This window comes from Rhinopithecus bieti, unplaced genomic scaffold, assembly GCF_001698545.2.
Source record: "Rhinopithecus bieti isolate Rb0 unplaced genomic scaffold, ASM169854v2 scaffold_21649, whole genome shotgun sequence".
NCBI lineage: Eukaryota > Metazoa > Chordata > Mammalia > Primates > Cercopithecidae > Rhinopithecus > Rhinopithecus bieti.
Genome location: NW_016811584.1, coordinates 2,085,048 through 2,112,148, shown reverse-complemented (window position 1 = coordinate 2,112,148; position 27,101 = coordinate 2,085,048). Strand labels below are relative to the sequence as shown.

Genomic DNA, 27,101 nt, shown 5'->3' with positions numbered 1-27,101 from the left:
CCTCCCCGCCCCTTAGGCTCTGTCATTCCTTCCTAGATGAGTAAAGCATCACATTTTCTTACTGTGTTCCATTTTAGTAAAACATCACTGCTCTTGTTTTATTGTTTAAAAAAATTTTAGTAGCTAGCAAGTTTCCTCAAGGCTAATCTCGTGTTAACTTATGTATGGATCCTACTAGAAATTTGGATTTAGACTCCTGTTGGCTTTTGAATGACTACAGTATCATCACAGGCATTTTATTCTGAGTGTTCATGTGATGACATAGGTAAATCAGTCCGATTTGCTGTTTTGCTGCAGTTGCCAAGGTGGCTTCTTAGGCCACTGTACAAAACTCGTGAAGTTTTAATGCTGTGGGGTATGGTAGTGCTCCGACGGAGCCAGGCTGGTGATTTTCTTCTACCTGTGCGAGTGTGTTCTCCTCTCCCAAACCTGCACCCTCATAGGATGGTGGCTCTGTCCCAGTCACCTCACACTCATGCTGACCTTTTCTCCACTACAACCCCTCGCTGGGGGTGACTTTTCTTAGCTGCTCCTGCCTTGGCCCCACCAATCCTTTCTTTGGGTCATCTTCTTTCCCCTCTTGGATGATCATAGAGTCCTCTGGGCCATGTTCCAGTTTCCAGGCTCATCCACGCTGATACATGGTTCCTTCTTTCCTGGATTTGCTGCTTGGTACATTTCATGGACCCAGTTTCCCCAAGTGCTTTGCATTCCCACCCTTTCCAGCCTCACCCCCTGCCCCTCCCATCCTGCTCCTAACTCCGGATGGATGCCCTCTGTGCTTCCAAGACATGCTTTTCCCTCCTCCCAGGATGCCTTTTCCTCCCTTGAGAATTCCTTGCCTAGCTTAAGACTCAGTTCAGGTGGTGCCCCCTCAGGGAAGCCCTCCTGAATGCCATGCCCCTTGCTTTGCCTTCTCATGCAGGTCCTTGCACTTTGGTCTCACCAGACCACTTTGTCAGTATTTGTTCACTTCTATGTCTTCAGACTAGTTTCTTTAGCCAGGCACTGAACCTCATCTTGGTGGCCTCAAAGCCCTGTAAATATTGGCTGAACCAAATTAGACCCTGCTGCCTTCCTCCTAAATCCTGTATTTCTTGATGGATTTTAAGAAGTAGAGGCTAAGATCAGGGCATCAAGGTCCATTGTCTTTGCAGCAGGCCTTTGCACATGCTGTTCCTGCCTGTGTTCCTTCACTTTACACCTCCGTAGCTTCCCTTCTCAGCCCTAGCATCACTTCTGCAAAAAATTGTCCCTGTCCACATCTCCCTAGGTCATGTCTTCTAGAAATTGCTCTGTCAGGGAGTCAGCTAGAAATTACTGGTACACAGTGACTAGAGTATTTGGTTCATGTTTGGGTCCCCTACCAAATAATAGGTACTTAGTCCGTAGATGTTGGCCTCAGCTCTAAGGTTGCTTGCAGTGGGGCTATAGGAACATAAAAGAATAAGGGTCGACTATATGTGATGCAAATCAGAGGAGGCTTCCTGTGGGCCTGGGCAATATTCAGAACCTGAGAGGGGGCAGCAGGGTGCAGCACCAAGTCCTGAGAGACCGAATTTGGGTGCTGGAGCAGAGCTGAGCAAATGACCCTGTTGATCTCCAGGAAACATTTGTTTCAGGAACCCTTGCCCTTGCAGGAATGTGTATTTTTGTAGGACTTGCAAGGTGACTGCAGCCAGCCAACCCTCTGCAGCCCTGCTAATAGACCCTTCGGGCTGCTCCCAGAGGAGCCAGGGGCTGGCCTGGTTTAAGTGGTCAGGTTTCACAACCTCCCCATTATTAGTGGAGCAATTAAGAGGCTGATACCATCTTGAACACAGGTCAGTGTTTTAGAAATGAGTTGTGGGCATACTTCCTCAACTACTTAAAAAAAAAAAATTCTGTTAGGGTCCTTGCCAGGTAAGGTTGCTGTTTGAGTAATAAATACTGTGTTCGCAAAGAAGTAATGATTTGTAAAACCTCCAGAGGGACCGCGATCCTCATTTACACTGGCTCTTGCTTCTAGAGAGTGGAATGGTTTTGTGTGCAACTAGAAGCAAGTTTGGTTCATAACTTTAATTGTGTCAGTCACTTGTACTGAAGTTTTCCCTCTTGTCTTGCTGGTCTAGAAGCCTTTTTATGGAACAAGGAGTTAGGAATCTACTCCCACAGGTTTTTATTTAATGGCTTTTCCTGCAGTGGGGGAGGAGGGAACATTTCTTGCCTCCTTACCTAAATGGGGTACACCTTCTCTGGTCTATTATCCCTGGAACACAATTCCTACTCCCCCTGCAAAAAAACACTACTCCTTCAGGAATTCGGGAAGCCAGGATGCTGGCATCATCTTTACAATGAAATGCAAGTTTCCCATTTAAGGCAAATACTTCATTGCAAAAGGTAGGAAGGAATAGGGTGGTACTTGGAAAAGAGAAGTTCCAGCTGGTTAAAATTTAGGTTCCTGATAAAAGTCCAATCCAAGAATTATCCTTGGCTGTGGGCCCAGGCATGTTTATTTGATTCTGAATTGGATGCATTTTCATTCACTTGCAGCTCATGGCTCCCAAGCCCACATCTGGTCTGCCTATCCTGTGGCCATGTCATCCATGTTATAGATGCTCTTGTGTCTGTTACAGAATTCTTGGTTAAAAAATTACTCAGCCCTGGCTGATACATTTTTTAGAGAGACATTTTTATAAGCAGTGCAAAGCTTTCTTCCAGCCTGTTTGCCTAGTTAATTGGAAACTCTTCTGGCCCATGTCCATCTTTCTTGAGCAGCCCTCCCTTCTCTCCCCACCCCCACCCATCCACCCAACCCCAAGCCCCTGCAGTGCCTGGGATATTGTGCTAGTTATTAACTTGGGCATATAGCTCGGTGACCAGGAGACCAGCAGTTACTTTTTCTCCAAGTGACACCTGGGGCCTTCCAGTATCAGAATTGCCTCAGGAGCTTGTTAAAATGCAGATTGAAAGCTAATGGGATCAGAGTGAGAGTGAGGTGGAGCCCAGGAATTGGCATTTTCACAAGTTCTTCTGAGGATACTCGTGCTATAACCAGGATGAGACCTATTTTTTTTAGAGGACAGGGGTTCCACAATCCAGAGAAGGGGAGAAGATACATTCTGAACATTTAAAATCAGAGTTTGGCTTTAAATTATGTCACTGGCCTTAGAGAGGAGTGTGAAGACTTTCTCAGAGCCCCGACCAACAAAAGGGGTCAGGCTGGATGGGGAGTGTGAGTACTGGGGGAGCGGGGGGGCTAGTTTGGGTGGGTGCCTCTGGCCTGGGACTGATGAGGAGGCCTGGAGTGAAGAGGACTTGACACTTCCCCTGGGTTCCTCCCTAGAACAGCTGGGTTTGTCTGAAAACAGTCTCAGGAAGGAGTAGTACAGGATCCAAATCAGATTCTCGGCAGTTCAAATCTTACAACTTCCCAACAAAGGAAAGAACTGCTAATGCTTTTAAGTATTTTTCATGCTTCATTTGGCCTAAAACATGTTTTTTTTTTTCTTTTCTTTTTTTTAAAAGCTTACAAGGCTTTTTCCTCCTCTGTCCCTGAACTTTTTATATACTGTGCCCCAGCAGATGTCTGCTCCTGCTGGAGCTACCCCATGAACAATTTCACCGTCCTCCTTCATTCCCCACTGCCTCTTTATTTATTTATTTATGTATTTATTTTGAGATGGAGTTTCGTTCTGGTGTCCAGGCCAGAGTGCAGTGGCACGATCTCAGCTCACTGCGATCTCTGCCTCCCGGGTTCAAGCGATTCTCCTGCCTCAGCCTCCCGAGTAGTTGGGATTACAGGCGAGTAGTTGGGATTACAGGTGTCTACCACCACACGCAGATTTTTGTACTTTTAGTAGAGACGGGGTTTCACCATGTTGGCCAGGCTGGTCTCGAACTCCTGATCTCAGATGATCTGTCCACCTTGGCCTCCCAAAATGCTGGGATTACAGGCGTGAGCCACCGTGCCTGGCCCCCCCACTGCCTCTTCAGCCTGCTTCTGATGGATGGGTTTTTAGGCTTCTAGAAGCTTGAGCCTCCACCCTTGATTTGTAAGAATGTGGGGTGAGGAGGGGGCTCAGGTATCCCCAGGAGCTTGACAGGTTGAGAGGTGCAGTGGCCTTAGAGCAGACCTCTCTCTTGCCACCCTGCCCTGGTCGCCAGACCTTTTCCATTTCCCATCTGCCCCCAGATTTGGAGAGCTCCTGCCCTCAGTCAGCCGGGGGGCTGTCTGAGCTGGAGCTACAAGCCCCATCTCCAGCCAGCCAGACTTGCCCAGCCAGTGGGAGGCATTGTCCTCCTGGGCAGTGTTTGTCTTGGCTGCTTGGATGTTCTGAATGGGCCTGACACACGATTAGGTGACTGATGGCCTCCGAAACACACTGTCTCCTCCGGGGCCCACAGCCTTTGAAGCTCTTCCCGGTGGGAAGTAAAGAGACTATTTGCTCTATTAAAATGCCTTGGTATTTCCTCTGTTTAACCACAGGCCACTTCCCCTCTGCCACTCTAAACCCGGCAGGGCCACCGGCTGATTGAAAAGACACAAGCCCTCAAGTGATCACATCCTATTGAAACAGATAGTCTTACTGCAGATTAAAGCTAGGGCCAGTCTTGAAGAAACAAATCCAACGGGGGAATCTTTGAGATGGCTCCTTATCTTGCTCAGAATGTAGTCTGTTGAACAGAATTCACACTTGAAGTCCTGAATGCATAAATGTAAATGTGTCTTTTTTTTTTTTTTAAAGGAGAGATATCGACATTGTCAATTAAGTCAGTGTGTGTTTTATCTATATATGGCAGGTTAAAGCAATCCAATCAAGAATTTCTCATTGTGTGAGTTGGAAACCCTTTGGTGTCTGGGAAGGGCATGATGTCTGTTCATAGAAAACCACACCCTGCTGCTTTCTCTATTTGCAGATTCTATCTGTTCAGTCATATGCTGAGAAGTCCAAGTAAGAAAGAAGTCTGTAGCTTAAATAATACCAAGAATATCTCTGGGGAGATTCCTTCATCCTTTCCCAAACAATATATTAAAAGAAGGCTTTTAATTAATAACACCAGGCAGGAAACTAAAAATTGAACAATTTAAAAAATTACCTACATAACAAAACTCCATTTGTACCCTATTTTGTGAAGTGGCCTAAAAAAGGAATAGCTATTTCTGCTAGAGACTGTTAACATTGATGTTTGCAACTCCATTGTTCAAGTATCCATGATAAAAATGGATTCCCTTTTCTTTGGTTCCTTGTTTGGAAATGTTGGGGGAAGGTGGATGTAGCTAATTAAGGCTACAACATTTAAAGGGGGGATTTAATAGGTACCAGCTGTCCTCAACAAATCACTGGGTGGACGACAAAATAAAGATGTGATGTGAACACACATGTAATTCTCTTCTAAAACGGAAATGGGCTCATAAATTTTCTGATTTAATAGTGTAAATGAAAACTACCTCTACTGTGCTTATTTAAGAAGCATTTGTTTTATGGTAAAAGTAATGCTAAAATGTCTTACTTGCATATGGCTGGCACCTTAAGACTTGAAAGGGCAGTAGATGGCAAGTATTATTGGAAGCTTAGTAAATTGTAATTTTATTGTACCTTTCTTCATTACAAACCTGATCTAATAGACATTAATCATGAGGCTTTTCATTAAAACTACTGCATGGTAGGGAAGCATGCTTGAACGTACCAGAAAAGCCATATAAAATTCAAGTATCAACTTTGAAAAGGGGATGGAAATTGGTAGCGTTAATTAAAATGTTTGGATGGATATTTACATTTCACACATTAAATGAATACTTCATATGAATCCTTTTGAAATCATGAGGGATTAGGCCTTAAATACAACTTTTTTTCAGATGTAAAAAGTACTTTATTGCCTTCAAAACTAGGAGTTTTTCTGAGTGTTCTCTTTGGTCAGTTTTGTAGATCTTTTCCCCCCATTGAATAGTAACCCTTTAAAAAATCCTGGCAGTGTCCCCAGACTTCTGTGCTGCAATGGACTGTTTTACTCGAGAGTGGGAGGGTTAATGGGATGATGGGAGGGCTTCCTTGGAATGAAGAGGTGTGTTTTCCTGAGATAGGCCATATGGTTTAGAAATCCTTTCCCTGTGATTTTATTCTGTCCGGGTGATTTCTGGTTTCTTCTCTCCCAAAACGGCCCCCTTTTATCTGAGGAAAATGTAGTGCAGTACAGACCAAATGTAGCAGCAGTCCGCCGCCTGAGCATGGTCCCTGTTGAGTGACGGTTTATGGCCCCTTCCTCTGGAGTGTGCACATTTGCTCTGGGTGGAGCACAGGCACTCACACGGTTAGGACTTATTGTAACTGCTCAGCATCTGAAGCTCAAAAAGACTTATTTGGAATGAGGAGGCAGGAGACACTTTTTTGAGCAGCCACTCTGTGTTAAGTTGTGGGACCAGTCCCCCATCCACAGTGGCTGCCTGTCTGGGCCAGGAGAAAGACAAAGGAGTAGGGGCCTGGATAACAGGGAAATTCAGGAAGGATTCTGGGGCCACAGTACCAAGCCCTCCCCGTCCTCTCTCCACATTTCCCTGCTCATTCCAGAGAAACATGAACGGGCTTCTGCTGCTCCTCAGCCTAGAACTGCCTCTGTGAAAAGCAGTTTGTTGACATTCAACTGCCTGAGGCCCTGCTTGAGGCCATCTTAGAACTCTGGCTTTTTAGCCCATGTCTCAGTTGGTTCCCAGTAACTCTGGCTTCTTGCTCTGCCTCAGTTTCCCCTGCTTTGGAGGAGGCCCCCTTTTCTCTGTGAGGCTTCTCCATACCACTCCCTAGCTTTTCCTTGTGCCACAAAGCCTGGCCGACCCCATCATCCCTCCGGATTTCGTGAGAACGTGACCAAACATTGCAGTGATGCATTGAGGAACAAACAAATTTGATGTGTCTATAAAGAATAAATTGAATTTCAGTGGTTCGTGGGAGGCTTAGATGAAGAAGACAGGTCTTACCAAAGGGACTTTGAGCAGGGCCTGACCAGTGAGTGGACCCGGGCGCTGGGGGAACAGTTTGGGCAGAAAGTAAGATTTGGGCAAAGCTGGAGAAGGGGGCTCATTGGTGGGGGGGATGCTAAGGTTGAAGATGTAGGTAATAGATAACAGGGCACCTTGAAGTCTGCCTGTGTGTGTTCTGTCAGGAGTGGTGAGGCTTGGAAGATTTCTCCAACAGGTGAACAGTTTGATAAGAGGGACACTCAGTGGCCATTCATTGAGTGAATATTGGTGCGTTCTGCGTGTTAGGTCTGATTTCTAGAGCTTAGATTTTATTTTATTTCCAGAGACAGGGTCTCTGTCGCCCAGGCTGGAGTGCAGCAGTGGCGTGATCATAGCTTATTGCAGTCTTGAACTCCTGGGCTTAGGCAATTGTCCTACCTTGGCTTCCTGAGTAGCTAGGACTACATGCACATGCCACCAAGCCTGGCTAATTTTTTACACTTTTTGTAGCGATGGGGTTTTATTATGTTGCCCAGGCTGGTCTTGAATTCCTGGCCTCAAGCAATCTGCCCACCTGGGTTTACAGGTATGAGCCACCATGCCTGGCCAGAGCTTAGATTTTAGTAGGGGAGACAAACAGGATAATGAAATATCAGACCTGACCATGCTGTTTACAATAGCAACTTGCTGCTCACTCTGTCCTCTTTTCTTCACTTTTTCTTTGCAGAAGTTTTCACCATGGGACATACATAGTATTTTCTTTGTCCATCCTTTTTCCCCATTGCAGTGTCAGCTCCATGTGGGTGGGGCCTTTACCTATTTTGTTCCCTTCTGCATCACGAGAACAGTGCCTGGCACATAGCAGGTTCTCTATACGTGTTTCTTGAATGACTAAGCACTCTATGGGAAATTAAAATGAGGCAATAAAAGCAATGGGTTTTTGCAAGTAGACACTCTCCAATGGCCTCTCTGAGAAGGTGACATGTCAGTCAAGCAACTATAATAAAAGTTCCTCTGGGACTTTTATCTGGGAGTGGTGGCTCACGCCTGTAATCCCAGCATTTTGGGAGGCCAAGGCAGGCGGATGACCTGAGGTCAGGAGTTCGAGACCAGCCTGGCCAACATGGTGAAACCCCGTCTCTATTAAAAACACATAAATTAGCTGGGTATGGTGATGTGCACCTGTAGTCCTAGCTACTCAGGAGACTGAGGCTGGAGAATCACTTGAACCCAGGAGGTGGAGGTTGCAGTGAGCCGAGATGGTGCCATTGTACTCCAGCCTGGGCAACACAGCAAGACTCCATCTAAAAAAAAAAAAAAAAATTTCCTCCGAAATCGTTTTCTTAACATTGGCTAATCATGTGGCAGCTAGTGCTGAGAGTAGCATAAAAAATATGCTTAATTTATTCATTCACACCACAGTTATTGGCACTCCTGCCAGGGGCCACATACTGGTTAGAGGCTGGGCTTCAAGCCAGGTTCCCATTCATGACAGGGAGAGTGTGGGCTGGTGTTGTGTGGGAGCCACACCTGGCTGTGTCTGTTGCTTGAGGGGGTTGCTTGGACTGTCCGCTTTACCCTGCACTGTGGATGAGAAAAATGTGAAAAGTTACTGCTAAGCCCCGACTAAACATCCTGATTTTGGACTTTCTGAAACGATGTGAACGGAACAAATCTCACTCTCTGGCAGCAGCCCTCAGTTTGTATGAAACTTTGTCTTTTTCACAGGGGTGCAGGTCTCGTTTTTTGTTTGCTTCTTTCCCCTCTGGTGGTGAATGCATTTCATTTTCTGAAGCCACTTGAAGGTCTGTCCATAATCAGAGGTGCTCTTTGCCTTCTTTCCGGGGCTGCGGATTTGCTGGCCAGCTGTGGAAATGAGTTTTTGCCCAGCTTTGATTTTCATGCCTTGCCTCCCTGTGGGAGGAACTAGATATTTCTGATCTTACCTCTGCTCATATTCAGATCCAGCCAAGCAATCAGTGACTTCCCGGGCTTTTTTGTGGGAGACTGTGGGAAAAGTCCTGGTTGGCTGGCTATGAATTAATGAAATCCTTAGAAGGCTTCACTAAAGATAGCTCCTGTGGCTTACAAAAAAAATGGCATTGCCTTTTTAATTTGAGAAGGAGGTCATGGAGTTTTACCAAAATTAAGCAGAAAAAATGTAACATCTGGTTGTGCTGGTGGAAGACTGCTTCAGGGCCTCTGGAGCTATGAGTTCCCAGTGCTGGCATGCCCAAGGTGACTGTCACTGGCCTCTATAGTGCTGCTGTGGATAGGCCGCCTCTCATTGTTCTCCTCCCTTGGTTTTGAAGTCATTGAGAGACAAATTCTACCTCCCACATCTTTTCACTTGAGCACATTTCCCATCTACTGAGCTTGCTTCTTTTACTTAGAGTCATACATTTTAAAAAGTACAGAGTTTCGAGTTGGTCAAGACTAGTGTAATCATTGCTTTTCTCTCATTAAAAAAGGATGGGAGTAGATAATGGGGGAGAATTTGGGCAGCAGACCAGGGAACTTTTAAAGAGTACTAAAAAGTTTTTAAATTAGTAAGAATTCTGGTAAGAGGAGAATGGTAAATTGCTGGAGAAGAGTTTTAGGGAAAGGCATACAGGAGATTTTAAGTGGATCTATGACGTGTGTGTGTGTGTGTGTTTGTGTGTGTGTGTGTATATATATATATATATAAATAATTTTTTTTTTTTTTTGAGACAAGGTCTCATTCTGTCACCCAGGCTGGAGTGCAGTCATGCAATTATAGCTCACTGCAGCCTTGAACTCCTGGGCTCCAGCAATCATCCAGGCCCAGTCTCCTGAGTAGCTGGGACCACAGGCGTGTGCTGCCAAGCTTGGCTATTTTTTTACATTTTTTTGTGTTAAGACGGAGTCTCACTGTGTTACTCAGGCTAATCTCGAGCTCCTGGCCTCAAGCCGTCCTCCTGCCTTGGCCTCCCAAAGTGCTGGGATTACAAACATGAGCCACCATGCCCTGCTTAGGGCATACATTTTCTGAAACGATACAGGAAGATGAAGTTGTTGCCATCCCAACCCCCCAAGCAGGCAGCTAGTCACCTGTACAAAATACAGGTATAGATAATGTATAAAATGTATATATAAATGTATATAGTGTGTAAAATGTATATATGTGATGTATAAAATACAGTCACCTGTATATTAGAGTCCCTTAAAGCCCCACATGGGGATTCCCCATTATTGTGCTCTTTCTCCCATCCTTTGTATTCTGAAAATTTTCAAACCTGTAGAAGAATTGAAATAACAGTAAAATGAACACCCATTTCCCCTTTGTCTAGAGTTACCAGTTCGTAACGTTTTGCTACACTTACCTCACTTGTCCTTTTAATGTCATTCATAATTTCTTTCTGCATCACATTCTAGGGGCAGACAAGGGTCACTCATTGCTTTTTGATGTCCTGTCTCTTTAGCCTCCTTTAATACAGAACAGTTCCTCTACCTATTTTTTGGTCCTTTATAGCCTACACATTCTGAAGAGTCAAGGCCACTTGTGTACACAATTTGGATTTTTTATTGTTTCCTTACGAATAGGGTCAAATATTTTGACAAGACCCCTCTAAAGGTGATATTGTGACTTTGTTGGATTTTAGGTATCAACTGGTAACAAATATGGATGCAGTTTTAGCAATAAGAAAAATTTGTTTTTTCTGTGTGCAATTGTTGTATTTAGAGATCTATGCTAATGATAGTACCCAGTTTAGTGTTGTCTTTTTAAAAATGCAGTGTTTCACATTAAGCCTTCCCTTTTACTTTATTGAGAGTCTAAGGAAAGTGCAGGATGTCATTTGTGCTATCCTGTAATAAACTCTTTCCTTAAAGATTATTTAAAACCAACCACGCTCTCTCAAAATTAGGAGTGCTGTTTCTCAAGAATGCTCAAGGCTTTTGCTATTCACATGGGCTTGTTGCAGTTATAGATGTGTCGCCCTCAGAGACTGGGAATGAGTTCCTATTAAAGACCACTGTTTGGCCGGGGCAGGTTTACGGTTGACTGCTTCCTCACACCAAAATTCAGCTATTTCTTTCCTTTGTGCTAAAAAAAATTGAACTTTATTTCCAGTAAAGGCTACTTTACTCAAAGCATATCCTCTAAGTTAGTTTCTAGCCTTTTAATCCTGTGCATGTTACCTACATTATTTTATTAGAGTCCCTTACAGACAGTTTCATTAGTTTAACTTGAATTACTATCTTCTACCTAATTACATGGCTTTTCTTTCTTTCATTTTACTCCACTCCAGATTTAAGGGCCAAGATATGTAAAGTTAATATTGGTCATTTTTCAGAGTAAGTTAAAATGTCAAAAAGTGACAAGTTGTTATTCTTACAGGGTACCAGGGAAACAACAGAGACAAAACCTCCATCTTTTATTCATAAGTCCAGAGAGACTACGAGGGCGCAGGCAGGCCTGTGTGCCCAGCGTTTGTTCAGCTTTCAGGACTGGGCCTCCTCCCCTGCTGGCCATGAAATGTCATGCCGAGATGTAATAGTGGGACATTCAGCATCCAGAGAATGGTCCGCAGAGATTCAACTTTGCTTTTCATTTTCTTTTCTGGCACCGAGTCCACAGTCCCCTCTGTGGCCTGACAGTGAAAGGCCAGAAAGCAGCAATTTAGATGCTGGCAGAAATGGTGTGCAGCCTCTGCCCAGCGGGCCGGAGCTCCTAGGCTGGAATGCATGCTGGACACAAAGGTCGGGTGAGGGTATGCTTTGGTGGGAGGCAGGGGGCAGCTTGCCTTTGCTTGGTCTCGTTTGCTCTGGTCACAGTTGAGAAAGTTCTCATTTCTATGGCTATGCTACCTTTAGTTTTGTAGAAGAGGGAGTGCAAGGTGCTTTTGATTTCAGAAATTGCTCAGGGTTAACCATTTTTGTGTAGAGGGAGGCACTGGGGCACAGTGCTGAGGCTGCGCAGCTCCCCAGGCTCTGACGTTTCCTTTGGATGAAGAAAACATAGACAGCATTTGCTAAACAAGCCTAGACTTTGATTTAGAGCAGTGGTTTTGATCGGGGAATTTGGGGAGTTTCTTTTTTTTTTTTTTTTTTTTTTGAGACAGGGTCTCTATCAACCAGTCTTGAGTGCAGTGGCGTGATCACAGCTTACTGCACCCTTAACCTTGATTTGGGGAATTTCTGGAGACATTTTTGGTTGTCACAGCTAGGGTAGGCTGCTACTGGCAGTCAATGAGAAAGGCTCAGGGATGCTGCTAAACATCCTGAAATGCACAAGTCAGCCCTCCATGACAAAGAATTACCTGGCCCAAAATGTAGATAGCGCTGAGACTGAGAAACCCTGATTTAGGGGTCCCATCTTAGTATTTTGATTTCTCAGCCCTCTTAGCCTCATAACACTTTTCAGCTTCCTATCTGTTTAACAGAAGCTGCTGGTTCTATAAATCTGCACTCAGGATGAATTTCCATGAAACTCTCCAAGACATATGATTAAACTATTGTGGTGCTCCTTGAAGATATGCCCTGAATGCAACTACTATTTTAAATGCAAAAGACAATTTTTTGCCATAATTTGATCAAAGTAGCATAACCTGTGCCTCTGTTTTTGTTAGTCACTGATGGTCTGTGGATAACATTACATTTTTTCAGCATGAAACCCAACACTTCAAATCCCTAAAGCAGTCTCAAATTTATGGTTAATAAAAGCATTTATTGTACTGGATGTCATCTGTTATATCACTCTGGGGCTAGAAACTGGCAAGCAGTGGACAGGAAATATTTTCGTTTCAAATCGCTTCAATCTTATGGTCTAGGGGCAAAAGTGTCTGATTTCAGGAAAGCCGCAGTGAATAGCATAGTAATGAATGCATTTTTAGTTGATTAAGCAGGCATTCTCTCCCTTTCAAACAATCTTCCCTCTTTGGCTTGGAGGGGCTAAATAAACATGTGATATTAAATGATAGCATTTCTTGTGTTGGCCGTGCCTTTTCTTTGATCATCTTAAACTTTTCAAAGTGTTTTCCAGGAATCCTCAGCATAGCAGGAGCAAGCCAGAAGAGAATGGCTAAACTTAAGTTTTGTCCCCCTTCGTAATTGTTTACTTTCTGAGCGGAGGAGGTTTTCTGAGAAGATGCTGATTCTTCTGAATTCCTCTTTAAAAATGGAATTTGGTACCTCACCCTTGGGGTCATGAATTTAGAAGGAAAAAATATTTTGAGTTTTTGTTTGTTTGTTTTCAAAAGTCTGCAATTTTATTGTAATTTGAGTCCCGATCTCTCACATCCATCAAGTAAATAGGGTGAGGAGAGTTCCATCCAGAGGAAATCTGGTGAGGCGATGACATATCCAGGACAGTGTACCTTTCGTCCTGGCAGCCCAGTGCCTTTGAACATGTTATCTAAGTCATCACTTCCCAGCAAGCCTCGGAGGTAGACGATTATTTCTGATGTGGTTCCCTTTTTTCCAGATGAGGATTCCATGGCACAAAGAGCCAGGAAGGGATTAAGATGAGAGTCCATGTGACTCAGAGAGGCCTCTCTCCGCCAGAAACCGGAGCTGCAGAGTTCTTACCCTGCCCGTGCCCCCAGCAGTTGGACTTGCCCTGCCTTCCAAGCACCCTGTCTCAGATGGATGGCTGCCATGTGCAACAAAGCAACTAATGGGGGGTGGAAAGAGAGCGAGACTAGACAGCACTTTGGAGATAATTAAATTAAACTCAGATTAGGCAATTACCCCAAAGATTCCCAAACCTGGCCAAACACCAGAATCACCTGAGGAGCATTCTTGGCGTGGGGGGAGATTCCGGGCCTCACCCCAGACCTGCTTAAGTGGGATTTCCAGGGGAAGGCCAGGAATCTGAGTTTTTTAAAAAGCTGCCAGATTAGTGATTGCCAGGGTTTTGGAGGGATGGAGGGAGGGCTTGACTACAAAGGGGCAGTACAAGGGAAGTTTTTGGGATGATGGGACTGTTCTGTATACTGATTATAGCGGTGGATACATACATATATATGCATATACCTTGTGGACCTATACACCAAAAACTATCAATTGTACTGTCTGTAAATAAAAATAAATATGCTGACCAGGTGAACCTGAGTTATCTCGGTGTCAGTTGAGGTGGCCTGTGGTGCCTGGTGACAGCTGGGAATAGTTGCCCAGCTGTGAGAGAGTGTCACCTGTTATTGCAGAGGCAGGCGTGGGCAGGTGCTGAGCTCTTTAGCCCAGTGCTATCCAACAGAACTTTCTGTGACAAAAAATGTTCTTTCCAGCACTGTTCAATTCAGTAACCATCAACCACTTTTGGCTACTGAGTACCTGAAATGTGGCTGGCACAACTAAGGAACTGAATTTTTATTTTATTTTATTTTATTTTATTTATTTATTTTTTGAGATGGAGTCTCGCTCTGTCGCCCAGGATGGAGTGCAGTGGCCGGATCTCAGCTCACTGCAAGCTCCGCCTCCCGGGTTTATGCCATTCTCCTGCCTCAGCCTCCCGAGTAGCTCGGACTACAGGCGCCTGCCACCTCACCTGGCTAGTTTTTTTTTTTTGTAGTTTTTAGTAGAGATAGGGTTTCACCGTGTTAGCCAGGATGGTCTCAATCTCCTGACCTCGTGGTCCGCCCGTCTCGGCCTCCCAAAGTGCTGGGATTACAGGCTTGAGCCACCGCGCCCGGCTGAATTTTTAATTTTACTTAAACTTATTTAAATTTAAATCGCCACACGTGGCTAGAGGCTACCCTATTGGACAGCTCACCCTCAAAGGTAGACATGGTGGTATCATGGAGCTTTGGCTCTGTGCAGGATGCACACCGTGGTGCTTTATGCTTGCGGGACAATAGTAAGTCATCCCAAACATAGGGTAAAATGGAAAATTGATAGGACTTACCAATATGGAGTAAGTACAGAGAAGAGGAAACCTTGGGATGAAGACTGACCTGAGATCTGCCCAGGCAGAGGACAATCCTGCCGAGTGAAGGAGTCTGTTTTTTTTTTTTTTTTTTTTTGAGATGGAATTTTGCTCTTATCCTCCAGGCTGGAGTGTAATGGCACGATTTCAGCTCACTTCAACTTCTGCCTCCTGGGTTCAAGCGATTCTCCTGCCTCAGCCTCCCAAGTAGCTGGGATGACGGACAAGTGCCACCACGCCCAGCTAATTTTTGTATTTTTAGTAGAGGCGGGGTTTCACCATGTTGGCCAGGCTGGTCTCTAACTCCTGACCTCAGATGATCCACCCGCCTTGGCCTCACAAAGTGCTAGGACTACAGGCGTGAGCCACCATGCCTGGCCAGGAATCTGCTTTTTCTTTTCCAAAGATAGCACCATCTTTGGCCCACTTCTTTCCCCAACCTTTCAACCTTGTTCATTTTAAAAGGTGCAGAGGTTAGTTGGGATGCTCTTGAATTATGCTCCCATTGTTCTGCAGTGATAGGATATACAGAAAGCCATCCGAGGGGCCAGGTGAGCCCAGTGCAAAGGGTGTTCTGGGCTTCACTGGGCCCACCTGCCTCCCTAGACAGAGTGTGATGAAGAACCTGTGTGAGCATATTGTATTCCTTTTTGGGGAAGGAGGGCATATAAAAAAGGCAATTAGGCATAAACTTCCTGCTTTATGCTTTGAGCATATGACCTTTACCTTGGCTTGTGTTCAGACGCTCCTAAACCGACCTCCTCTACCCCCATTGATTTATGTTATCTTAGTGTTACTTTTCCAAATGTGTTATAAAAGAATGAGATTCAGGGAGTGTGGACTTTTATTAGTACAAACCAAATGGTGGCAGAAAGAATGTTCCAATTTGTAAACGTATGTGTTCTTAAATAAATTTGCTAAATGGGTAACAAAAAATTTTGTGAGCTATGGGCTTATAACTGGAGGTTTTGTTAATCTGATTTAAAAATAGGGCTGCCTTGAAAGCGTAAAAGTGGGGAGGTGGCTTTAAAATTAGTGGGTCTTCTTTTCTTTTTTCTTTCTTTTTGTTTTTTTTGAGATAGAGTCTCACTCTGTTGCCCAGGCTGGAGTGCAGTAGTGCCATCTTGGCTCACCGCAACCTCCGCCTTCCAGGTTCACGCAATTCTCCTGCCTCAGCCTCCTTAGTAGCTGAGATTACAGGCGTGTGCCACCACGCCCAGCAAATTTTTGTATTTTTAGTAGAGATGGGATTTCACCATGTTGGTCAGGCTGGTCTCGAACTCCTGACCTAGTGATCTGCACCCTCCCCCCACCCAAACCTCCCAAAGTGCTGGGATTACAGGTATGAGCCACCATGCCTGACATTCTTTATTTTTTATATGAAAACTTGACTTCCTTAGATCAGGAAGAAAACATTCTGGATGGATCATAGCATCTCTAAAGAGAGTTTCCTTGTGTTGCCTTTACAAATTGGTTACTTCAACCTTATAAGAAAAATGAAGTTTACTGAGTATTAAGCTCCATTACATACTGATTCTTCTACCCTTGAACACACAAACAGATGTTGTTGCATAGCTACTATAATCACTGTATGTGTTTTATTTATTTATGGTTATTTTTTACTTATGTTTGTTTTCCAAAGATATTTCCATGTATTGATGTAGTCTACAGACATGTCACTTTTAGTGGCCATATGATATGTTCATGTTGTAAGCTCCCCTCCCCTTTTTGGCGGTCCTCACCCCACATTTGATGAGGCATTTGGGTTGTTTTCAAGTTATTACTGTTACAAAGCTGCTATGAACATCTTCATACAGATGGGTTTCCTGCCCCTCTCCCTTGATGTTTTGGTTTATTTCCTTGGCATTTATTCCCCAAAGTGAAATTACTGGGTCAAAGGATTTGTGGCTCTCATTATATACATGTTTACCAGCTTGTCCTGTATAATGACTGAACCAGTTTACTGGGAAGAATTGTGTTTTGAGAAAAGAATAGGTTTGTTTCACGAATCTTAGCTCCACCATTTGCTACCATTTATTTAGACCTTGGGCAAATTTTTCCTTGAGGCTATTTCTTCATCTGTAAAATGTGTTATTAATAGTTCATCTCCCAGAGTTGTTGGTTGTCTTAGGATGTAAGCAAGATACTGTTTTTAAAACATCCAGCTCTGTGCCTGGCCACATGGTAACTGCTTTAGTGACTGGCTGCAGTCTTTTTATCAGCAGTATACATGTACTCATTCTTCTCCATCCTAATAATATTGATGTTTATCGGCCGGGTGGGTCAAGCCTATGATCCCATCACTTTGGGAGGCCAAAGTGGACGAATCACCTGAGGTCAGGAGTTTGAGACCAGCTTGACCAATGTGGTGAAACCCTGTCTCTACTAAAAATACACACACACAAAAAAAGAAAAATTAGCCAGGCATGGTGGGCAGGCACCTGTAATGCCAGCTGCTCAGGAAGCTGAGGCAGGATAATTGCTTGAACCCAGGAGGCATAGGTTACAGGGAGTCAAGATTGCGCCATTGCACTCCAGTCTGTGCAACAGAGACTCCATCTCAAAAAAAAAAAACCTCTCTCACACACACGAAATATTGTTTATATATTTTTTTCTTTCTTTCTTTCTTTCTTTTTTTGAGATGGCGTCTCACTCTGTTGCCCAGGCTGGAGTGCAATGGCATAATCTTGGCTCACTGCAACCTCCGCCTCCTGGGTTCAAGCGATTCTCCTGCTTCAGCCTCCCGAGTAGCTGGGATTATAGGCATGCACCATCACGCTCAGCTAATTTTGTATTTTTAGTAGAGATGGGGTTTCTCCATGTTGATCAGGCTGGTCTCGAACTCCAAACCGCAGGTGATCTGCCTTTCTTGGCCTTCCAAAGTGCTGGGATTATAGGCATGAGCCACCACACCCAGCCCCATTTATAATTTTTCTTTGCCTTTGTTATTTTGGTGATGGCTTATACTTGTTTGATTTTGGATTTATTAGAGAAGGACTAAATCTTTCATCTGGTGATTTACCTTCTAAGTATGTTTTAGTGCCTTTAAGTCTAGTAATATTAAAGTTGGTGTGGGAGAAATATTGCTTAGTAGAGAGTGTTCAGGAAGATGTTTTAAGTGAATAAATAAGAATTTAAAGTAATTATTGATTTGTAAGTCTAAGAATTGATTAGTGAGTCTTCCTGACTTACCAGCATATTATGAAAATAATTGAATCTGAATATTATCATGGAAATTCTATTTGTACTGCCAATTTGGTCAGCAAACCTTTGTTCCTTTGTGTGTATGTGTGTGTGTGTGCGCATGTGTGTGTGTGAGAGAGTAGGTGTGTGTGTGCGCACTTGCATGAGAGAGTATGTGTGTGTGTGTGTGCACGTGTACTTTCCCCAAAGCTTTTGGATTGATCACACATTACCCATAAAGAAAATATATATTAACTGTGTTTTATTGGAGTTTTTAAAAAATCCTGATCTTGGGCTAGAAACCACCCTGGTTAGGCTGTCACATTGAGGTCACTGCGATGTGTGTGATGAGAGCATCTCAGGCTGACTGCTTGTGACTATGGACAGGGCAGGTGACCCATATGACTGTCAGTTTCCTTACTACCTGTAAAATGGGACAGTTAGACTAGAATTATTAAGATTTTAACTATTACTTTGATTGAGGTGATTTGAACCTTTAATTCGGAGGGTGTAATTGTCCTGTCCTACCCACTCCGTGTCCTTATTGAGTTGCCCACCTCTTTTGCCACCTAGACTCTTGCCCCTTGCACCTGGGTGTCTGTTTTTCATCTCATTTGGGAAATAACACCCAACCGATGGCCATTGTTGCAGACCTTTCTCTAATACAAGAAAAGCATTTGTCCTACATATAGTTTTTATTTTTTAAATTGAGACACAGCTTTATTTTTGCAAAATGTGGCCTGTCGGCTCTGCGGGTCACTTTTGATGAGCCTGTGTTGCTTGCATACATGGAGGGTGCCCACGTCTCCACCTGCCTCCATCCTTCACATTTCATGTGTGCTCACCTAGCTCGTCCACGTGGCCAAAGACCCGGTGCATCTCCCAATTTTTAACATCAACACTATTTTTAATGATTGATTACAACCCATTTAGTCTTCTGGGCCAGGAGCTTTTAGGGCCCAATCAATCACTGAATCCATAAACAAGGGGACGGCCTCAGACTCCCTGGGAGCTTTGAATCACACTGGGGTGTCGACAGTCCCAGAGGCCTTTCTGTCAGCCACTGTCTGGGTTGGAGAGGATTTGGGTACTGTGCTAGGTGTTGGCGAGGGTGGAAGAAAGGCAGCCAAAGATATAGAAATTGTTTGTTTGACAGTTGATCTGCATATGGGTAATTGCAGAACTGAGTCGTTGATTTTTTGCCCTCTTTACTCCCATTTACACCAAGCTGTCTTCTTCAGAATAGTGATACACACATACACACACCTACACCTTCCTTACCTGTTTTTAAAATGACTCCTTCCTGGGAACCCCAACATGAAGCAGATAAGAGTGCAGCAGCTCTATTTGAAGGCAGCGGGGAGAAGGACCCTGGCTGAGCCCTGCTCCACCCACAGGTCCTTGCCCCTCACTCAGGCATTGCTATTCTGTGGGTTTCCCTCTCAGTCCAAGAACACTTATCCTGAGTGATTGTCTACCTGCCCTGGTTGAAGTGGCATTGCTTTAGCAAGTCCTCTGGGAAGATCCCTGGATATGATAAGAACATTTTGGGAAATGTAAAAGCAATTACTTCCCCTCCACAAGGGTGAGTCTGGGACTACCCTTAATACACCAGAGTGAAGATCCTGGACTTAAGAGTACATGGGTGGGTGGACTTAAAGGGACCAGGGAGACAGAGAAGAGAAAAGCAGAGATAAACTTTAAGAAATAAGGTTATGGCTTGCACTGGCATCCTGTTGTGGGCAGGAGAGGAGCCAAGAATGCCTGATAGGCTGTCAGGAAGATGGACACCTCCACAAGGTCTGTGACACAAGCCAGAGGAGGAAGAGATGGTGAGCAGCTAGGGAAGAGGTCACTCATTCAGAGACCAAAAGGGCAACCGTGTGTGATAACAGGCCCTAGAGCATAAGGGCACCAACAAGGCTGACTTGATGAAATGCCTTATCTCCAGGGGTCACACCCTCTGGAAGCACACTGAGCTTAGACAGGAGTGATGACAAGTTGTTTTGGGAAGGGACTGTGGTTGAAACCAGCGCCTCTACCTGCAGCAGTGGCAGAGCAAAGGATGTCTTAATCCTCTGCAGAAAGGACTGAGATGTGCATGTTATGTGCAGCTCATACCTCTGAATATCCTCACCTCAAATAAAGCTTGCTTGTGAACACCTTCTAAGAGTCTTTATCCAACACCCCATGATTTGGCAGTTCCTCTTCTGTGGCTTATACCTCATGGTCCTCTGCCAGCAGAAAGCTGGACCCGCTGGTCAATCCTTTATGCTTGCAGGAGCCTTTGAGGTTCTCCCCAATGCTGGTCACTCATTGCATGAATGTTCATATCCTTAGGTGGCACACTGCTGCTATGAGGACAGGAGGAAAGGAAGGGAAGAAGAGGGGCTCTCTTCCTTGGAGTCCACTCATTACTAGGGGCTCTTTGCCCTCATTCTGCCCTGGGCTGATTGAAGCTTCAGCCACCTTTGCATAAAGCTTTTGGCTCCTGGTGAGAACATCTTGAAATGGGCCTAATATCTGTGGAAATTGATAAAGGAGACCAGTGGCGTGGACTGTTTCCATGATTCTGATGTGCCTCTTGCCCCTGTAGGTACAGAAATATTTAACTCCAGATAATTGACTCGAGTTGTAATGCTGTGTTCTAATTTGGAAACATGAAGCTGGCCACTTCCAGAAGGTGACCCTCTCGCCTAGTCTTCACTCAGAAAACCCAGGTGTGTCTCTTCCACCTGAATGTCACTGCCCTAGGCACATGGCACTCGTCTTCCTAGGGCCTGGCCTGGACTCTGCACATCCTGGGAGTTCTATGAAGAAGGGCAGGATTACCCTATTGAGTGCAGATATTCCTCTCACTCACGGTGAGGGCTTTGGGTTAAAGTGGTTTATGTGGGGCCAGCATTTTTGGGTACATATGAAGCCTAGGGGATTTGTGACTTAGCAGATTTGTGTGTAAGCACAGCTTCCCAGCCTCCTGCCTACTTCTGATAGTGGTACTGGCAGCCTTCAAGGACTGAGGCTGTAGACCCTGGAGATGTTCCTCGCACTCTAGGGAGGCAGTAGCAGGGCACCTTCAGGACTGGCTCCTCTGAGGGAGTCCCTGTTTTTACTTCATCACTGATGAGAATGACGTAGCCTTTGTGGAGATTGTCAAGGTAGAGTGGAGATAGGTCCCTCCAGCACTGAGACAGTTTTGTGCCTGTGCAAACAAAACACTTCAAAAAGGATACTGCCCCTGCCTCCATCCTGGTGTAAGGTGGCAGAAGGAAGCAGTGGCTGACAGCAGAGTTAAACACACTTTAAGGTAGGTCAAATTTTTGACATACCGTTTTCCTCTGCCGTACCAGCAGCTGCTCTCTACTTTGAAAGGGGGCTTAGCTCCTCATATAAACTTTGGTTTGTGATAATGTAAACTATTATTAGGATTATCTTTTTATTCATAATATATGCCTGATTCTCTGTCTATTTATGCTCCGTTTGAAACACTCATTTACCTTCAATACTCAGTGCCAGCATCAGCCCCTCTGAAAATGAAGGGAAACTTTATAACAGACTATTTAAATCTCTCTGTGGTTAAAAAGGACTCTGGGAATGAAGTCATTGGGTTGAGGAAGCTTCAAATCTCAGCAAAGCTTCCAGGTTAAAACTGGGATGTGATGTTGACAAAACATTCCAGTGTTAAAGTTTTTTTTTTTTTTTTTTTTTTTTTTTTTTTTTTTTTTTTTTTAATGAAGGTTTATCCCCAGGGTGGTTTGTTTTCATAAGGAAATGCTTGATTCTGCAGTTGAGAACTTTTGGCCGCTTCAAACGTCTCTTCTTCCCCCCTCAACCCCCCCGCCCCCCCACAGCAGCCCAGCACAACTTTCATGCACCCACCTACCACCTGGTGGAACCATTTGTCACCGAGGATGTTCTGGAAGTTAGAGAAGTTCCTGATGCTCAGGTTGGCGACACCAACACCGCGGTCAGCCAGGCCCTGTCTCCCTGCCAGGAGGCCAGAGTGGAGGAGGTCAGACGGGGCGGTTGGAGGGGGAGGGATGTCACACACTTCTGCCTCAGGTGCTCCTGCGTTGTCAGTGGAGAGCAGGTTAGTGGGTGAGCCAAGAAAAACCAATAACTGTTTCAATTTTAATAAGATGTCTCTCCTACCCTTTGTTTCTCCCTCCACTTCTCCCCAAAAGAAAGAACAGAGTGAATTTTAAGCACATCTGGTCACTGTTTTGTAAAACTTTTACCCTGAATTCCCAGAAGGAATGTATTGGCTCCCATTTTCCAAGCAAAACTGAAATGATTCCTTTGTTTATAAGTACTGTGCTTGCGTATTTTAATAAAACAGTAAAGAAAGGAATTGCACTGGTTTGAAAATCTTTAGCTAGGCCAAAGCATTGCCCTTTATGCCTCTCTTGAAGTCTTTGAGAGGTGCTAAAAGTTTATGGTTGGTTATTTTTGGTGTCAGTGGGAAAGGGAGAGTTAGGAAGGCTCCATGTATCCCTGTTTGAATTTTTTTTTTTCCTGTGGCTATTAGAGCATTCAGGCTATGGGGCAGGGGCTGTTCTTGGTCCTTGTTCCTCTGTTCTGCTTCCTCTACCATGCAGTGCCCTCGTGGTGAAAACCGTGCAGATACAATCAGATAACAGTGTTCCAGATCTGAGAGCCCAAGGGCTGCGGTGGAAGACAGAATCCATCTTTTCCTTATCAGGTAGTGTTTGTTTTTCTCTTACGTGATTCTTCTGTAAGCCTATTGTTGCCAAGAAAATGAGGTTGATCTTTCATTACTACCAATCTTATTAGTATGTTGGCATGATGTTCTAGTATGGGGAGAATAGCAAAAGAAACTTAGAGTGTCAAGCTTTTTTTTTTTTCTCCCAGAAATGTTTATTATAACAAATATTAAATAATAACATTTAGCAGTTTGTGTATACAGATAATGTACAAAAAATTGACCTTCAAAAATTTCTAATCTGAAGTGACAAATAATTAATGTTTAATAATCACTAGTTGTTCTGCTCAGGATTATGTTCAATTGTATATAGTATTTTTAATTCAAAAAATACATTAGAGAACAAAGAGTATTTTAATGTTTATTCCATCCCTCAGAAATGAAAGCTGCTAACATTGCAAAAAATAGCTACATATTCCCTGAAAAATAAGTCTTGAGTGTCAAGCTTTTAGAGATGAAATACAGAGGCATTTGCTATTTTGGGGAACTTGTAAGATGACATGGTTCTGTTCAGACCAGTGGTTATAGAAGTTCTTTTTTATGACCTCAAAAGTTATGTTTTTAAATTAAAGTTATGTTGTCAGGAAAACATCAGTGTAGTGTGGCTAAGTTACGAGGGTTGGCTAGGTGCTGTGGCTCACGTCTGTAATCCCAACACATTGGCAGGAGGATTGCTTGAGCCCAGGAGTTTCAGACTAACCAGGGCAACATAGCAAGGCCCCATCTCTACAAAGAGTGAAATTTTAAAAATTAGTCAGGCATGGTGGTACACGCCTGTAGTTCTCCCAGCTCCTTAGAAGGCTGAAGCAGAGCATTGTTTGAGCCCAGGAGTTCAAGGCTGCAGTAAGCCATGATTGTACCACTGTACTCCAGCCTGGGCAACAGAGTGAGACCTTGTCTCCAATTTAAAAATAAAAGTTATGAAGGTCAGTCACAGTTCTGCTACTGCATAATAAATGTTCATTAGTGATAAGCATTGAACCAGTGTAATAGTTACTGTTTCCTAAAATATTACTTTCCCTAGACCTGTTGTGGGTGTCTGGAAATAAACTCTAGAGGTGTAATATTCCCATAGGAGACCTCATCTCAGAGATCAATCACATTTCAGAGATGAACCACACCTCAGCTTTTCCACCCTACTTTTGAGAAAGAAAGTTGTTAGCCATGATGCCAAAACTGACCCACTAAACCTTTCGGGGCTATGGCTGTACATCTGTCAAATGGCAACAAATGCTGAATAATGTCCAAAACAGGATGGTCTGAAAATTAATGCTTGTATTAGTGTCCTCATGCAAACATTCACCATTTTTGTGAGCTTTGAACAAAAATGGTTTGCCTGAATTGAAATCTTAATTCGATAATTTTGAGTCCTACTGATATTGTTCTAGCCAATCTTTTGAACTTTTATTTTTCTTTGAGTTCTGGGAAATTGCCAGTTATTCTAAATGCTAGCTCTTAGACTAGTTGGTTAGGAGTATCTGGTTTAAAAAAATGACCTGATTTAGGGTGCGGTGGCTCATGCCTGTAATCCCAGCACTTTGGGAGGCCGAGGCAGGTGGATCACGAGGTCAGGAGATCAAGACCATCCTGGCTAACATGGTGAAACTCCGTCTCTACTAAAAATAGAAAAAATTAGCCGGGCATGGTGGTGGGTGCCTGTAGTCCCAGCTACTTGGGAGGCTGAGGCAGGAGAATGGCGTGAACCTGAGAGGTGGAGCTTGCAGTGAGCCGAGATTGCGCCACTGCACTCCAGCTGTGGCGACAGAGCAAGACTCCATCTCAAAAAAAAAAAAAAAGACCTGATTTGAAGCTCATAGTTCAGTGTTGGTAGTCTACATTTTCCATGTAGCATTGTTTCAAAAACAGCAAAAAAGGTATATTTTAACAGTGGTTCAAATTGTGAAGTGCTGAGCAGATCTTGGGGAACATCATGACATGGGTTCTCTGTGTTCTTCTCCATAATGTGGGAGATTAGAGGGCTCTCTGGCAGAATTGTGAGCTCTGAGCACAGCCTTGCCTCCAGGGTGCCCGACTCGGTATCTGTACGCAGAAGCCTGACAGTGAACTAGCAGTCTTTTCAGTACCTTTTTCCAGTGCCAGTGGCAGGTTTGTTTTTGTTTTTGTTTTTTTAAGTTTCAAACATATGAAAACATTTGATTTAAGTGGTCCTAATAATATGTTTTCTATTTTTCCTGTAAAACCAGGAGTTGGGTTTGAATGACAGCAGAAAACTCAGGAATTAATATGGAAGAACTATTTTAAATGATCTAGCAATATAATTATTTGCTCAGAGATTTGTATAATCAAAAAGGTTTTCGGCCAGGGGAGGTGGCTCACACCTGTAATCCTAGCACTTTTGGAGGGAGGCTGAGGTAGGTGGATCACCTGAGGTCAGGAGTTCGAGGCCAGCCTGGCCAACATGGTGAAACCCTGTCTCTACTAAAAATACAAAAGTTAACTGGGCATGGTGGCACATGCCTGTACTCCCAGCTACCTGGGAGGCTGAGGCAGGAGAATCACTGGAACCGGGAGGCGGAGGCTGCAGTGAGCTGAGATCATGCCACTGCACTCCAGCCCGGGAGACAGAGCAAGACCCCATCTCAAAAAAATAAAAAAAAAAAGAAGTTTTCATTGCATGTACCCCATAAATAATATACACTTATGTGTATATATAATATTCACATTCAAATTCACATTCAGTTCAAAATTACACAAAAATTCAAAATAAAAAATTTAAACAAAGGAAAAAGTTTAAAAAGCATTTAAAAAGATGGTTTTCATGTTGAAAACATCCTTCTTGACATTCTTTTACTTGTAGCCTGTTTAATATTCTTTATTTTAAGTATATTTCATTTTCCTACCTTGCCAACCTCACTTTTTCAATCTTCTTTTTCCTCCATATGTGCCCTAACTATGGGTAGTCTCACAAAGCCTAATTCCTGGCTTTTTGTTATTTTTTACACTTTCTGTTAATTTTGTATACCTCTTATGAATTAGCCTATCTGTCCTTAAGGTTCTGTGGCATACCTTCATACATGACTTCCTGCTTTTTAATCCTTGATTTCTCCCCTCCCCCCAAAATATATGATATTGTAAAAAGATAGTAGGCACCTCATTTTCACTGTTTTTCTGCAGCCTACTTTTTAAAAAAAGACCCTCTTTCCCCAGAGGGAAAAAAAGTTCTCTCTTTTTTTTTTTTTTTGAGATGGAGTTTTGCTCCTGTTGCCCAGGCTGTAGTGCAGTGGCGCGATCTTGGCTTACTGCAACCTCTGCCTCCCAGGTTCAAGTTATTCTCCTGCCTCAGCCTCCTGAGTAGCTGTGATTACAGGCATGCGCCACCATGCCCAGCTAACTTTTTGTATTTTTTTAGTAGAGACGGGGTTTCTTCATGTTGTTCAGGCTGGTCTCAAACTCCCAACCTCAGGTGATCCGCCTGCCTCGGCCTCCCAAAGTGCTGGGATTACAGGTGTGAGCCGCCACGCCTGGGCCCCAGTGTTCTCGTTATTACCTTAAAATCACTATCTTCCGACTTCCCCAAATAACAGCCTGAAAGTCACCTTTGAATATTTCAGCATCACCTCTGTATTACATTTGTCACCAAGTCCTGCTATTTTTTCCTTAAAAATGCCTCTCAGACCTGTCCTTTGATCCTCATCAGTACATTGCCGTCCCTGTCATGTTACATATGGACTGCTGCAGTTGCTGACTATCTGGTCTGCCTCACTCCAGTCTTCCACCCTCTAGTCTCTAGTTCTTCCTGCATATGTGGCCCTAACACTGTTCTGTTGTTATCATTCCTTTTCTGGTTCAGTTTCCTTCATTTTTTTTTTTTTTTTATTTATTTGTTTGTGTTGTTTTTACTTTTTTCTTTATTGTGTTGGAATATACATAACATAAAATTTACCATTTTAACCATTTTAAGTGTACAGTTCGAAGATTTTTAAGTAAATTCACAATGTTTTGCAACCATCACCACCATCCACCTGTAGAACTTTTTCACCTTCCTAAATGGAAATTCCATGCCCATTAAAAAATAACTCCCCATTTTCCTCTCCCCACAGCCCCTGGCTATCTCTATTCATGTCTCTATGAATTTGACTGCTCTAAATACCTCATATAAATATAGTCATACAGTATTGTCCTTTTTGTCCTTTTGTGCCAATGTCACATTTTTAAAGATTGTTTTTAGTGGTCTTGATCTGTAGGGAAGTTGATGAAGATTTGGTAAAAGCTAACAAAGGGCCTTTGCTTTGAGTCTTCTTACCTCTTTAGTATTTAGTGAGCGCTGTCTGGAAGCATGACACTGGTTTATTCTGAGTACAGACAGGAAAGTTAAGGTGTATAAGAGCAACCGGGGAAGGTTAGAGACTCCCAAC

General features: G+C 43.7%; 1 protein-coding gene and 1 pseudogene across 4 annotated transcripts in view; one reads left to right on the top strand and one right to left on the bottom strand.

The window, feature by feature from the left end:
* IL17RD (interleukin 17 receptor D) overlaps positions 1-27,101 on the top strand; it is an 85,381-nt gene that overhangs the window by 7,485 nt on the left and 50,795 nt on the right. Inside the window, exon 1 of one of the 4 annotated variants that reach the window (XM_017894202.1) lies at positions 22,529-22,704. The exons of the other annotated variants lie outside the window; for them this stretch is intronic. The gene's annotated coding sequence lies outside the window, so the exon portion shown is untranslated. Of the gene's footprint in view, positions 1-22,528; positions 22,705-27,101 lie in introns of those variants that run through there. 4 annotated transcript variants of the gene reach the window in all.
* Positions 20,984-27,101, bottom strand: part of LOC108543580 (60S ribosomal protein L19 pseudogene) — a 14,897-nt pseudogene continuing 8,779 nt past the window's right edge.